The sequence below is a fragment of the Beta vulgaris genome, chromosome 5 (genome assembly GCF_026745355.1).
Source record: "Beta vulgaris subsp. vulgaris cultivar EL10 chromosome 5, EL10.2, whole genome shotgun sequence".
NCBI classification, from domain to species: domain Eukaryota; kingdom Viridiplantae; phylum Streptophyta; class Magnoliopsida; order Caryophyllales; family Amaranthaceae; genus Beta; species Beta vulgaris.
Window position 1 is genome coordinate 42459320 of NC_079206.1, and position 16021 is coordinate 42475340.

Sequence of the window (16021 nt, forward strand, 5' to 3'; positions counted from 1 at the left end):
GAAAAGTAGGAGGCAACAGACGACGAAGGAAGTCAGAAGAAGATCGGACGCGAGATGCCAGCGCGGGAGCAAGGGCGTTTTATCTGATTCTTCAATCTGAATCTGGAGTTTCTTTATCTCTTCTTTTAGTTTATGTTATCTAATTTTGTTAATTACTATGCTTAATTTCAGAATTTTATTCTCAATTGTTTGGGTTGATTTAGTTGTTATGTCTAGTTAAATTTCCATGTTCTAGGACTAGATGTAGTCTTTTAATTTTCTGTCAATGAATTGAATTATTGTTGGGTTAGTTTAATTTAAATTGCAATTTGATAATTTTGAGTTCAATTACTTACTTTTGATAAGGGCCCTATCAATTGTATGTTTAAGGTATTGGATTATTAGCGGAAGTGAAAGTTCAATGTTAGTTCGTGGGATTATTAAACGCTAAGAAGTATAATTTTAGGAATAGTTATACTCTTAGGGTGGTCTTTTATATGAATTCTTATTCTTAATGAGTTTGTTCTAAATTTATGACCACGGAAGTAGGCATAAGTTTAGTATTCAAATATACGTTTTCCGCCTTGGAAGAGGGGATAATATACATTAGGAATTCGGCCATTGCGATCTAATTATTTTGCCGAGCAATTAGTTTAATTTCATTGTAGAAGTTAATTGGCGAAATCAAAGTCCTAGAACCATTTCTTATACTTGATTTATACCTATTGTCTGACGTCTTTAGAGTTAGAATTAGTATAGTTCTTATTTTATTAGTCTAGTTTATCATCACCAATCACTATTTCTGGATCGTCTAGATAATATTAGTATCTTTTAATTTGGTAGTTGATTATACCTCCTTGTGGGAAACGATATCTTGCTTACCCTATATTTATTTTAATTGACCCGTACACTTGCGGTATTTTAAGGTACATTTAGGACCGACCACTGGCCCCTCCAGATAACGGTGGGCCCTCGTACATTGTGACCGTCCCTAACGACTTTATGTCGTTGGAGAGGTCCATGTGGCCCAAAGCTGACAGGTTCCTTTTTCCTAGTGCTATGGAAAGGATAAAGGAACACACTCTTCCTCGCATGATGTCGGACGAAGTAGAGCTGCTATTCCAGGTATAGTCGCTCATATTACTTTACGACGCTTATTTCAATAATTGATAACTACCAACTGACACACGCTCTTTCTTTTTCGCATAGTCCTCTCAACATCTCCTTATGGCGAAGATGGAAATCTCATCCTTACTGAAGGGTCACCTAACCATGAAGCAGAGGATGCATAAGGCTGAGTCGGACGCGAAGTCCAAAGACACTGAACTGGAGTCTTACAAGAAAACTATGGAGGACATGGAGGAAACTTTGAAGAAAAATGGAGAAGACTTGGAGGAGATTAGGAAGAAGGCGGCTAAGCTGGAATAATCATCGCGTCGGGAGGTCGAAGCTCGCTCTTCAGGCGAGCGTCGACGCTCAGAAGAATGAACTGGACCTTCTTGAGGCTGAGGTGACTACTAGGGTCAGGGCTAAGCTGATGTATCAGTTCTTGATGAAGAAGACGGCATTGTGGACGCCACAAAAAGACATAGACCTCTACCTCAAGTACATGGGGTCAATGAAGGACCTGATGGACGAAGAAAACTTGGCTGTGACGGCGGATTCTTCATCAAAGGTGGATGAGAATACTCCATCTTGCGTCGGGTTCATTGCGTTGGACGTGCCTCCTGTCTCGGAAACTGAGATGGAGACCCCGGTTATTGCCCCGTCAACTGCTGCGTCGGTGGAGAAAGAAGCTAGCAAGACCTCTGACGCTTAGTTTTTAATCATTCTATATTATGCACTCTTTCTTTGAACTTTTATCGAACTTTGTTCTGGGTCACTCGAGGGAATGACTCTTTGTTCTGTACTTTTTGGGTCACCTACGGGGGTGAACATAACTTCTGACGTTTGTACTTTTGGGTCGCCTATGGGGGTGGCCATAACTTTGACAACTATGCTTGTGCTTTTTAATCTTGTTTATACTTTGTGCAACATGGCGTTGTTTTAGTCGTTATTCTGACGTTCCTAAGGCAAAATCAGGCGCTTAGTAAGCCTTCGTTGGTCGTTCAGACGTAACGTTTGGACTTAACAACTTTGAATACACATAGGAAGTACATAAACACTTACATGCGATTACCAGAAAAATACATTGAATGTCGAAAACAGTTGTGGCTTTGAATAGTAGTGCCCCTGTCGTAACGTTTAGCTGGGGTAGGTAAAGATCGGAGTAATTTGGATGATGATGACCATCGCTTCTTGCTTTATTCTATAATAAGATGCAAGTTTACTCGTTACATCATAAAGATCGTCGCAGCGTTATTGGAAGAGGTGGGGATGTCTTGCCTGGAAGTCAGTAACACACAGTGAGAGAGCACTAAGGTCGCTAGCAGTTAGCGACACAAACATGATAATAATCATTATTTATTTCTTACACAATGACGGGAAAGCAAAGTAAATTACTTAACTAGAAGAAGTATCGTTTGAGGTGTGTAGCGTTCCAACTGCGTGGTATGGAGCTTCCATCACGTCAGACCAGTTGGTAGGCTCCATTACCTACTACCTTACTAATTTGATCTGGTCCTTCCCACTTAGGTCCTAGCTTACCAGCGTTAGCTTCTTTTGTGTTTTGAAATACTTTTCTTAGGACCCAATAATCTTCAACAAAGGATTTGGCTTGGACGTTTTTGTTGAAACTCCTTGCGACTACTTGCTGCTGAGCCGCCATGCGCACCAACACTGCGTCACGCAACTCTTCAATGGTGTCCAAATCGTTCATGAACTCATCGCAGTTCTGTTGCTCTGTCGCTAGGCCGCATCTTGCCGTTGGGACGTTCACTTTAGAAGGCAGGACAGCTTCACACCCATATACTAGTGAGAACGGTGTTTGTCCTGTCACAGTGTGCGGTGTCGTGCGATTAGCCCATAAGATGGAAGGCAACGCCTATGCCCATTTCCCCTTCTCGGCTGTTAGTCGTTTCTTCAAAGTGTCAATGATCGTCTTATTACTAGATTCTGCCTCTCCGTTGGCTTGCAGGTATCTTGGTGTTGAAGTTAACAACGTTATGTTCCATCCGTCGCAGAAACGTCTTGTCTTGTTGCTAATAAACTGTGACCCATTGTCGCCTATTATTTCGGACGGGACACCAAACCTGCAAATAATGTTAGTATATATAAAAGAAATCACCTCTTTGTCACGTACCTGTTGGAAAGAACCTGCTTCTATCCATTTAGAAAAGTAATCAGTTAGTGCCAACAGAAAGACCTTCTGGCCTGGGGCTGGACATAATTTGCCAACTATGTCCATGCCCCATTTCATGAAAGGCCAAGGTGTTAAAGTAGGGTGCAAAATCTCGCAAGGTTTATGCATCATACTTGCGTGTTGTTGACACCTATCACACTTAGCAATATAACTTATCGCATCTTTCCTCATTGAGTCATTGTGGGCCAATAGTATCCCATGCGCAACGCTCTATTGAACAAGCTACACCATCCTGAGAGATTTCCACATGTCCCTTCGTGCATGTCTTCTAAGACTTGCCCCCACTGATCTTCTTCCAAACAACGCAGATAGGGCCGTGCGGTAGATTTCTTGAATAGTACTCCTTAAATGAGCACGTACCGTGACGCTTTGAACCGAATTCTGCGCGCCTTTGCCTTATCTGTCGGAAGCACGTCAATAGCAAGATAGTCATAAAACGGTTTTGTCCAACTGACACTTACCTCCTCAGTGTCACGGTCGCTTGCAGTTACGATGTCGCTGATGTTACCGACGACACCTTGGTCGTCTTGAAATCGCTCAGCCGCTGTCGTGACAATTTCACCATTACCTCTAGCGACTGCAGGGTTTTCTAGATGGAGTATAGGGACGAAAGTGAATGAGACGTCCCTTAAAGAGGATCAAAGATTGGCCAATGCATCTGCATGCGTCTTCCGATCTCTTGGTATCTGTAAAATGTCAAATAGATTAAATAGTTTACTCTTACACTGAGCTATCTCTAAATACATCGATATTTTGGAATCTTTTGTTGCGAATTCCCCTTTGACTTGGCTAACAATGAACAATGAGTCGCTGAAAACTATCAACGCCTTTGCTCCCATGTCTTCTGCTAACGTCATTCCTACGATAAGTGCTTCATACTCGGCTTCGTTATTCGTCGCTCTAAATTCATAGCAAATGGCTCGCACTACCTTTCCCCCTTGTGGCGACTTTAGCACGATACCTAGACCTGCGCCACGGAAATTAGAAGATCCGTCAACAAATAACACCCAAGGTTCGTGACCGATGTGATTAATTTTGGCGACTTCGTCGTTTGCGAGCTTTTCTAGTTCTGGGCTAAAGTCTGCCACGAAATCTTCCAATGCTTGCGACTTGATGATTGTTCTGGGGCGAAACTGAATGTTGTACCCACTGAGCGCTATGGCCCATTTACTCATGCGTCCTGTTAACTCGGGGTGTCGCAAGATGGCCTTGACAGGGTAGTTAGTCATAACAATAACACTATGCATCTTAAAATAATGCCTACGTTTTTTAACAGCAACAACAATGGCTAAAATGAGTTTTTCCAATGAAGAATACCTGGTCTCCGCGTCTAACAGAGACTTACTGACGTAATAGATTGGGAGCTGCTGACTCTCTGCTTCTCGCGTCAGGAAATCACTGACGGACACACTGCTCACAGCAAGTAAAGCTGCAGCGTCTCCCCATCGCTGGGCTTGGACAACAATGGCGGTCATGCTAGGTACTTTTTGAGTTCTTGTAGCGCGTTTTCATGCTGCTGTGACCAATCGAAACCTTTATTCTTCCTTAGAACGTCATAGAATAAATGACATCTTTCTGACGACCGGGATATAAAACGATTCAACGCGGCCACGCGACCAGTTAACTTCTGCACCTCTTTGACGTTCCTTGGAGACTGGATATTAATAACGGCTTTTATTTTATCCGGGCTAGCTTCGATCCGTCGTTGTGTCACGACATATCCTAGGAATTTTCCTGCAGAGACTCTAAATGTACATTTCATGCCATACCTTCGCAGGACGTCGAAAGCTTCCGACAAGTGTTTGACGTGATCTCTTGCTTGCTTGGATTTGACGAGCGTGTCATCTATATATACCTCCATGGTGTCGCCCAATTGGTCTTTGAACATTTGGTTGACCAATCGTTTATTAGTGGCACCTGCGTTTTTCAAACCGAAAGGCATAACCTTTTAGCAATATATACCTTTGTCAGTGACGAACGCGGTCTTTTCCTGATCGTCCGGGTGCATCAGTATTTGGTTGTACCGAGAATATGCGTCCATGAACGTCAGGAGCTTGTGGCCTGCAGTAGCGTCGACCATCGTGTCTATATGAGGGAGAGGGAACGGATCCTTGGGACATGCTTTGTTCAAGTTTGTGAAATCTATGCACACTCTCCACTTTTCGTTCTTCTTACTCATGACCACGACATTGGCTAGCCAATCTAGGTATTTTACCTCGCGAATTTGCCCAGTGTCGATCAGCTTTTGAACCTCGTCATTGATGATTTGATTCCTTTCAGGCGCGAATTTGGGTCTTTTTTGCTTTACGGGCTTGTGCTCGGGGTCCACGTTGAATTTATGTGTTATGGCGTCGGGACTGATTCCTATCATATCCTCATGGGACCAAGCAAAACAATATTGGTTAGCCTTTAGAAAATCGATTAACTGACCTCGTATTTCTTGCGACAACGTCGCTCCGATTCGAATGACACGATCGGGAATTGATGGATCAAGTATCACTTCATCCACGTCCTGCTCACTGGGCGCGTCGGGCCCTGATCCATCCTTTAATTGCTAGGTGGCTGCCTTCGGCGGCTTGAGCGACGAGCTGTAACATTCTCTTGCGGATTTCTGCTCGCCCTTTATTTTTTGAACCCCCCACTTGGTTGGGAATTTCAGCGTCTGATGATAAGTCGACGGGACGACCTTCATCTTATGTATCCATGGGGTGCCAAGGATTATGTTGTATGCTGACGAGCAATCCACGACGTTGAATCTGGTAGGCAGGTTGACACCTTTGGCTAACGTTGGCAACGTGATATCTCCGACAGTGTGTTGTGCTTCTCCGCTGAAACCAACTAAGACAGTATATTTTTTAGTAATATCTTTATCACACATTCCCATACTTTCGAGGGCGCTTTTAATATGATATTAGCTGAGATGCCCCCATCGACCAACACTCGCTTCAATAGGCAATTACTGACAGTCAGGGATATGACTAATCCATCATGGTGCTCTACATCGCAGACGTCGTCGTCATTGAAAGGGATTGCCATCGCTTCCAGCTTGCGTTCTTCTATTGACTAGCAAGACTTAAAAATGGCGGACGAAGAGGTACCCTCTCTTGCTAGCCTTTTGGCTGCGGAGTAAGTTAGTCCACATACCTCAGATCCACCAGAAATAACGTTAATTACCTTCACGTGCGTTGGTGACGCAAGCGGGTCGGACTGTGCAGTATTCCTTTTGAAGGACGCTTTACCCTTGTCACTTAGGAGTTCTTGGAGGTGCCCCTTATTGAGCATGAACGGGACCTCGCGTCGCAATGTAATGCACTCCTCCGTCTTATGACCATGATCATGATGGAACTGACACAACTTCGTCTGATCTTTTTGCGACTCCGGTCGATCACTCTTCTTTGGCCAACGAACGGGTGCTTCGATTTTGGTCAAGGAATTCATGACGCCTCCGACGTCGACGGAGAATCCATAAGAGTCAATATCTGGGAAGACTGGTGACTCCGTTCTTGCGTCGTTACCTGTGCTATCGACAATGTCAGTAACATTGTTTACCTGATTTGAGCGACTGTAGGATGGTTTTGCCAATTATTTTTTTTGGGGACGAAAGCCTTTTAGTCGTTGGGGTTTTTCGGTGCACGACGCGTTGATATGGTATTGAGGATCGCATCGTCTTCTTCCAGCCTCATCTACGTTAATGCTCGTGATTTGACTTCCTCGAACGTTTGACATAGGTACTTCGTTAGACGATTGTAGAGTTTTGATCGCATAATTAGTCCTTTCCTGAAACATTCAATAGCAGTCTTATTAGTATCAAGGTCTTTAATGCTAATCATCTCTTTATTGAAGCGATTATAATAATCGCGAACAGATTCTTTAGGCCCTTGGACGATGCCATATAGGTCACTTGTCTGCTTTTCTAGGCTACGTCTGCCTTCAAATAATTCATAGAACCTGTTGACCAGAGTGGAAAAACTGCCGATGCTTCCTGGCTTGAGGGATCCGAGCCATTTGAGGGCAGGACCAGTAAGTGTGGCCCCAAAAGACTTGCACATACAGGCTCCTACCAAATGCCAAGGAATTGACGCTTGCCACATCCGCTGCTTGTACTGGGCGACATGCTCACATGGATCAGTCGAACCGTCATAATTAGCAGCGAGGGTAGGCAGATTGAGGTTTTTGGGAAGCACGGCCCTCACGATCCTTTCTACGAAGGGTGACTCTGCATAGCCATCAAGATGCTCCACAATGCTTGGCGTTGGATCCCCAGGGAGCTGGGACATGAGCTTCATTAACCGCCTATTCTGCTTTTCGATCTGGATCATGCGCTTTGCCATAAGATTTGCTTCTCCTTCTCCCTGGTCATTTTCTTCATTATTCAGGGGCTCTTCGCCCTCAGGCTCTCCGTCACTCTCAGGCTCGTTCTCGTCTGACTTAGAGAAGTGCCTCATATAGGGGATGACATTGAAATTAGTGCGACGTTGGACCTTCGAAGCTTTGGACGATGCTAACTCCTCTTACAATTTTTGAATCCTCTCTTGCGATGTTGTGATGTCGGTAGCTAACCGCTCATTAACTTGCTTCATTTCGAGCATCTCTGCTCTCATTTGTTCGTATTGCCTCTGCATTTCATTGAGATTTGGTGTTTCTCCCATTTGATGGTTTTTGAACAGTAGTTGGTCTGGTTATGCCCCACGGTGGGCGCCAAATTGTTTATGCTAAAATTTGTTTCTTACGACGGAATTAAAGTTTGGGACGATTCAACCAGATTATACGTAAGACGATGCAACAAATGGATGCAATGGGGATCAAAGGGGATGAACACACAAGGATGGTGACGCGGAAAACCCCAATGAAGATGGGTGAAAACCGCGGGTGGATGTAGATCAACCAATCTACTATCGTTGACTGTCACTATAGGCTAGAGACAATCGTTACAGATTATGTTGTTCTTTTCTCTTCATACAAAAAGTGTTCTGTAGTCCTACCTAATGATGCTTCTCTCTCTTTTGTATGCCTTTTCTTCCTTTGTCTTTTTTCCAACGAATACAATAATAAATTCTAAATCTATTACAATGGTAACATTAGCTTGATTATACGAGATCTTCCTAATTATACTCCAACGTTGCAATCTTTCTTCCTTCTTTGCATAATCTACTCTTTATCGACGGATCTCACAGCTAATTTAATTCCTTGCTGAATTCTTTCCATTTTCAGACAATCCGTTACTTGTACTCCGACTGACCTTACCCTCGTGCCTTTTCCTCGCGTCTTCATGTCACAGTCGCCGTGTCATCATGTCATCATGTCAATGTCATCCTGCAAAAACTCAGCCATAACAACCTCTACTGTCAATTTTTCCTTTATTATATTTTACTTAATTAGTAAAATGATAAAATAAAATATATTTTAACTACTTTTTATAATTAATTATTTACTTAATATGCATAAGTTTTCAGAATATTACATCCTTACCCCCTTAAAAAATAGTTTCGTCCTCGAAACTTACATAACATTGTCAAAGGATAACATCATGCATTCACAAACTTGAACATTCACATAAGATTTCAGAATCACATATACAAATCAAAGTCATCTAATCAAACAAGTGAGGTTATTTTGTTCTCATCTGATCCTCTACTTCCCAAGTGGGTTCCAATGATGTGTGACTAGCCCATAAAATCTTAACCATAGGAATTACTTTGTTTCTAAGTTGCTTTTTCCTACGATCAAAATTTCAATCGGTTTCTCTTCATAAGTTAAATCCTTCCTTAGTTGCAAAGGCTCGTGTCTGATCACAACACTAGGGTATGGTATATACTTCCGCAACATTGACACGTGGGAAACATTATGAACTTTATCCAAGTCAGTCGATAATGCCAAGCGATAAGCTACTTCGTTGACTCGTTCCAGAATCTCATATGGACCAATGTACCTCGGACTTAGCTTACCAGTTTGACCAAATCTCAGAATACCCTTAGTAGGTGAAACTTTCAAGAAAACATGATCACCTACTTCGAACTCCAATGGTCTCCTTCGACGGTCCGCATAGCTCTTTTGTCTATTTTGTACAGCTTTCATATTGGCTTTAATTAGTCATACTTTTTCTGTTGTTTCTTATATCAAGTCAGGTCCAATCATCCGAGCTTCGTCAATGTCACTCCAACAAAGGGTATTCTACATCTTCTTCCATAAAGTGCTTCATATGGTGTCATTTGGATGCTAGCTTGATAGTTGTTGGTATAAGAAAATTCAACGAATGGCAGGTATTTTTCGCAACTTCCTTGAAAATCCAAAATACATGATCTCAACATATCTTCAAGAGTCTAAATAGTCCATTCTGTTTGACAATTTGTTGTTGGATGGAAAGTTGTACTAAAATCCAGTCTCGTACGAAGTGCCTTTTGCAATTCTTTCCAAAACTTCGCTTGGAATCTCGAGTCACGATCTAACACAATAGAACTTGGCACTCCATGCAATCTTTGTGAGTCTCTCCATAATGACCCAAATAGAATTCATACCTCGCAATGATGGTGGCAATCCCATAATGAATTCCATTGAAATTGAATCCCATTTCCATGCAGGTACATCTAAGGTTGCAACAATCCTGCATGTATATGATGTTCGATCTTTATCCTTCGACAAGTCAAACATCTCGACACAAATTGTGCAACTTCTTACTTCATTTTGCTCCACCAGAAAGCCGACTTTGAATCCTTATACAGCTTATTTCCTCCAGGGTGAATAGAGAAAGGATTCTTGTGAGCTTCTTCCAGAATTCTCTTTTTCAATGCTTCACTATCAAGAATACCTATATACCCTGTAATCTCAACGTGCCATCATCTTGGATCACAAATCCCGGTGATTTTCCCTTTTTCACATCACTTCTTATCTTTTGCAACTCCAAGTCTCCACTTTGTGCCTCTTTTATTTATTCCAACAAAGTCGGCCTCAACTCCAATGGATACAACCGTGCTTCTATTTTTGGCTACATTATCTCCACTTTCATCTTCATTAAATCATCATTGATTTCTTTGGGCAATGTTAAGGTTGTATTTAGGTAGGACTATTAGCTTAGAGCATCGGCTTCAACATTAGCTTTGCCAGGGTGATATACGATATCAACATCATAATCCTTGATGAGTTCAAGCCATCTACATTGCCTCAGGTTCAGTTCTTTTTGGGTAAAAATGTATTTAAGGCTTTTGTAGTCGGTGAAGATCTTACATGGAACACCATAGAGATAATGTCTCCATATTTTGAGAGCAAACACAACTGCAGCTAGTTCAAGGTCATGAGTTAGGTAGTTTTGTTCATGAGGTTTGAGTTGATGGGAAGCAAAGGCTATAACTTTATCGTGCTCCATCACATCACACCCTAATCCATGCTTAAACGCTTCACTGTACACAATACACAACTGCAGCTAGTTCAAGGTCATGAGTTAGGTAGTTTTGTTCATGAGGTTTGAGTTGATGGGAAGCAAAGGCTATAACTTTATCGTGCTCCATCACATCACACCCTAATCCATGCTTAAACGCTTCACTGTACACAATAAATCCATCAGTACCAGAAGGAAGAGTAAGAGCAGGAGCAGTGGTGAGACTTCTTCAACTCCTGAAAAGCTACTTCACATTCATCACTCAATACAAACTTAACCGTCTTCTTTACCAATCGAGTTTAGGCAGGGCTATCTTGGAGAAATCTTGGACTAATCTTCTATAATATCCAGCTAAACCCATTAAACTCCGAACTTCATGGACATTAGTGGGTCTAGGCCATTATGTGATAGCTTTTATCTTTTGTGGATCTAGAGAGACTCCGGTATCTGAAATGACGTGCCCTAAAAAGGCAACTTCTTTCAACAGAAAATTACATTTCTTCAACTTTGCATACAACTTCCTTTCTCTCAACACTTCCAACACCTTTCTCAAATGTTCTTGATGCTCAATTGAGTTTCTTGAAAACACCAAGATGTCATCCATGAATACAACCACAAACTTATCAAGGTATGATTTAAATACTCGGTTCATCAAATCCATGAAAACAGCAAAGGCATTGGTTAACCCAAATGGCATTATTGTAAACTCATAATTACTATATCGGGTCCTAAAAGATGTTTTTGAAATATCTTCTAGCAGCGAAGTTGATGATATCCAGATCTCAAATCTATCTTCGAGAAGATGGTTGCACCTCTAAGTTGATAGAAGAGATCATCAATACGGTGCAATGGATATTAATTATTGATGGTGATCTTGTTTAACTCCCGATAATCAATACATAACCTCATGCTTCCACCTTTCTTCTTGACAAATAGAACTGGTGCACCCCATGGCGACACACTAGGTCGAATATACCCCTTCTCGAGTAATTCATCTAATTGCTTTTTCAATTCTTGTAACTCAGCAGGTGTCGTGCGATAAGGTGCCTTCAAAATAGGAGCAGATTCAGGAACAATGTCAATGCTAAAATATTTTTATGGAGGGATGCCAGGTACCTCTTCCGGAAACACATCAGGGTACGCACAAACAATAGGAATATCAGATAATGAGGGTTCATGTTTGGCTAGGTGTACCACATTACAGAGGTATCCATGATGACCCTTTGAAAGTAACTTGAAGGCTTTCAAGGTTGAGATGATTTCAGGTTTAGGTTGGACTTTCCATGATAACTTGAAGGCTTTCCGAAGGTTATTTTGTTGTGAAAATTTCAGCACCAGCTTTATTATATCCACCTGATTTTCATTAGCATTTACAGGTGTTTCTTCGAATACAGGGTCACTTCCCGTATCTAGCCTTGCCCTCATTTCTTCAAGTGTGACTTCAGACCCATGAGTTCCATTTCCTCCATTGGTAGGTCCACTTTCACTTGCTGTCATGTTCTAAAAAATCCCATATTCCATGTGCATAACATGTTAACGATGCATAAACGTCATCATAAAAATCATATAAGAACATTCCTTTCCCTGATCCTATCACTCACACTCGTGTTCATTTTTAAGCACTTATTTAACTACACCATTTGTTATTCATATTATTATATTATATAAACTTGAAAGTTAATACGTAATTTATGGTGATAACTCTCATTTTACAAGATTAATTTAACATTTTAATTATTCATCTATGTAAAACCCTTGAGATTTTACTTGAGGTACCGAGAACTTTTGCTCTGATATCAACCAGTAACACCCCGACCTCTAATTAATATTTATCAAGTTAACTAATCGATTATTAGCAGCGGAACCTAGATAGTCAGCGCGTTACTGCTGTACTTTCCGTTAGGAAAATACAAGGCAACATAAATTCATAAACTTAAACATATTATAACGTGAAATTTCATATGAATCTAACATTAATCTTGATTAATAGAAACTTAGTTAATAATCACTTGACATTAACATAAACTAAAACCATGAGAGTCTACATATGTCTAGATATTATATTACTCCTCAAAGCTACATCATCCCGTTATTACCATCAGTACCTAAAACATTAATATGTAGCTTCGGGTGGCTGCCTCCCATGTACGATGTTACTATGTTCTGGGGAGACATCATTTCTGTTGTACTACCCAAGTTACCAAATAATATGAAATAAGATTTATGAACATGATAAGGAAGATAATGTAACATGATATGATATGTTTTTGAGATATTTTTACTTATTCTCTCCTCTCTGTTTATAAATAAAACGAGTTGAAATGAATTTGCATTGTTAGATTAGTATGTTACTGAGCCTCGGCTCAAGATGTTTTGTTTTATGTTTTAAGTATTTATGGTGATAACGGGATGACGTAGCAGTGAGGAGAATATATATATAAAGGCAAGATCATGTGAGAAAGCATTTTATATGAGAAATGAGAAAGAACCACAACCGTCTAATTTTAATAGATCTAATATTTCATATTTTCTCTCTCTTGGACATACTCTTCTCCCTCTTTTTTTTAAAAAAAAAAATAAGGACATATTACCATTACTAATCACTTGCCGTTACATCATCAAGTGGAGTAGGACTCACCCTGTTAGTTTCTAGACTTTCTACAATTGCCAGTACTCAAAGTTTATCCAACGTCGCTTCATCAAATCATCAGTAGTCTTCTCCCTCTTATTCTCATTATTCTCTTCATCATTTTTGCCAACATCGCTTCTTCTTAAAAGTAGACGAGGGATTGATTATTCTCTTCATAATTATTCTCGAAGTTTTTCCTTAATGTAGACGAGGAATTGATTAAAAAATTATCCAGCATAAACTTTCTAAGCTTTCAATATATATTAGAATAAAGGCTAATTATTTTTAGAGTTATATCAAAGTTTGATTAGAGTTATAGGAAGAACTAATTAGAGTCATAGCAATTTTTCAAGAGTTATAGCAATGCTTGTTTAGAGTTATATGTAAGTGATAATTAGAGTTATATAAGTAATAATTAGAGTGATGTACATACTTGGTTAGAGTTATAGGAACTAATAATTAGAGTTGTGTCAAGACTTGTCTAGAGTTTAGGAGTATTTTTTAAGAGTTATAGAAATGCTTATTAGGAGATATAGTAAGTAGTTATTATTGTTCTTAAAAAAAAGTAGTAATTAGAGTTATACCAACACATGTTTAAAATTACATAAAATACTAGTTAGAGGTACACCAACATTTAGAGTTAGAGTTATAAACTTATAACAACAGTTGTTAATAAGAGTTATAGAAATAATAATTAGAGTTATTTCCATACATGTTTAGAGTTATAGGAACTAATAATTAGAGTTATGTCGATACTTATTTAGAGGTGTAGGAATTAGTGGTCAAGAGTTATAAAAATACTTATTTATAGTCATACTAACACTTGTTTACAATTTTATAGAACATTATTAGTTAGTGTAACACCAACATTTGTTAAAAATTATAGGAACTACTAGTTAGAGTTATAACAACATTTGTTTAGTGTTACAGTAAGAACTAACTAGAGCTATATCAATACTTCTTTAGAGTTGTATAAATGCTTTTTGAAAGTTATATCAAACTTTTTAGAGTTTACAAAAACTAGTCATCAAAGTTATATCAATACTTTTTTTAGAGATTTAGAAGTACCAATTAGAGTTATGAGTTATGAAGACACGTATGTGGAGCTATAGGAGTTAGAGTTGTGAAATGTATCAAATAGAGTTACAATGAGTAGTTATTAGAGTTATATCAACACCTCTTTAGAGTTACACTAACACTTGTTTAGAGTTATAGGAAGTATTAAGCAGAGTTACACCAACATTTGTTTATAATTATAGGAAGTGCTAAGTAGGGTTATAAAAAGTACTAGCTAGATTTATGGCAACATTTTCTTAGAGTTTAGGAAGTACTAGTTAGACACTTAGAGTTATGGCGACAGTTGCGTAGAGTTATAGGAAGTAGTAGTTACGTGTCATACCAATGCTTGTTTAGAGTTATAAAAAATACTATTTAGAGTTATACCAACATTTGTTTCGAATTTTATAAAATATTGACTATTAAAAGGTCCTATACTTAAATCAGTAAATATCCCAGTTGTCTACTCCTTGTTATCAGATTAATAATAGAATTATAAAGACAATAAACAAAGGTTGTCTACTCAATAATATCAAATTGATAGACAGAATCATACTACCTCTGTTTTTATTTAGTTGCAACATTCACCTTTTTGCACAAACTTTAAGAAATCAGAAAAGAGAGTATAATTGACCCACTTGTCCTTGCTACTAGTACTATAATTAAATGGGGAGAGTAGGTAAGTAAGGGTAATATAGTCAAATTATCCCAAAAGCTTTCCTAAAAAGGGAAATGTTGCAACTAATAAAAAACACCTAAAATTCGAAATTGTTGCAACTTAATAAAAACAGAGGTAGTATTGTTTATTAACCATAAACAAAGGTCTTGTACTTTACTTTTCAAGACACATGACTGCCACAAAAGAAAGTGCTTAAGTTTAACTTCAGGACTAAAATCGTAGTCGAAGTTCCACCAGAACTTCCAAATCAATGACAAGGAGCAACTCCCAGCTTTCACAATTTGAAATACAAAATCAAAAAGTACAAAGTAAGCCCATATTTCCATCTCCACATGAAAACAACTTCTATAATCAACTAGCCTCTGATGTAACAATTGAAGCATTATAGATGAACTCTTGTACAACCAGTTGTCCCAACCTAACCCCTAAGTTCAGAGCTATTTGAAGTTGCCATTACCAGCATATGTTGCTCTTAGATCTTAAGAAATGGCTGCCATCAGAGTTAACAGCCGTGTAAAGTACAGTGTGCTAAACATTGAAGATGTATCGATCTCGCGAACACGAAACATTTGTATCACCATCTCTTGAAATGTTCTCGAGAATCTTCTTCCAAATTGTATTGTTCGTTGGTTTTATATTGAATTCCGATCCGTTAAAATGACCGATCCTCGAACTACTAGTGTGTAGTGTATCGCCATTAATGGTGGAAAAAAATTGAGTTTCTCTCTCCTCAGGAATCGTCTGCGAAGAATTGATGATGATTGCTACAGAACGAGAGGAGAGAGAAACGAAAGTGTTTTGGCCATTTGGGGAAGATTGGGTGCGAGAGAATTTTAGGAGGACTTGCAACTTATTTTTTCCTTATATAATCTCAGCCATTAAAGGCATCATGATCTAACAGCTGGAATTTGTTCTCATTTCTCATATACAACAGCATTCTCACATGAACTCAATTACATATATATATATATACATATATATACATATATATATATATACATATAT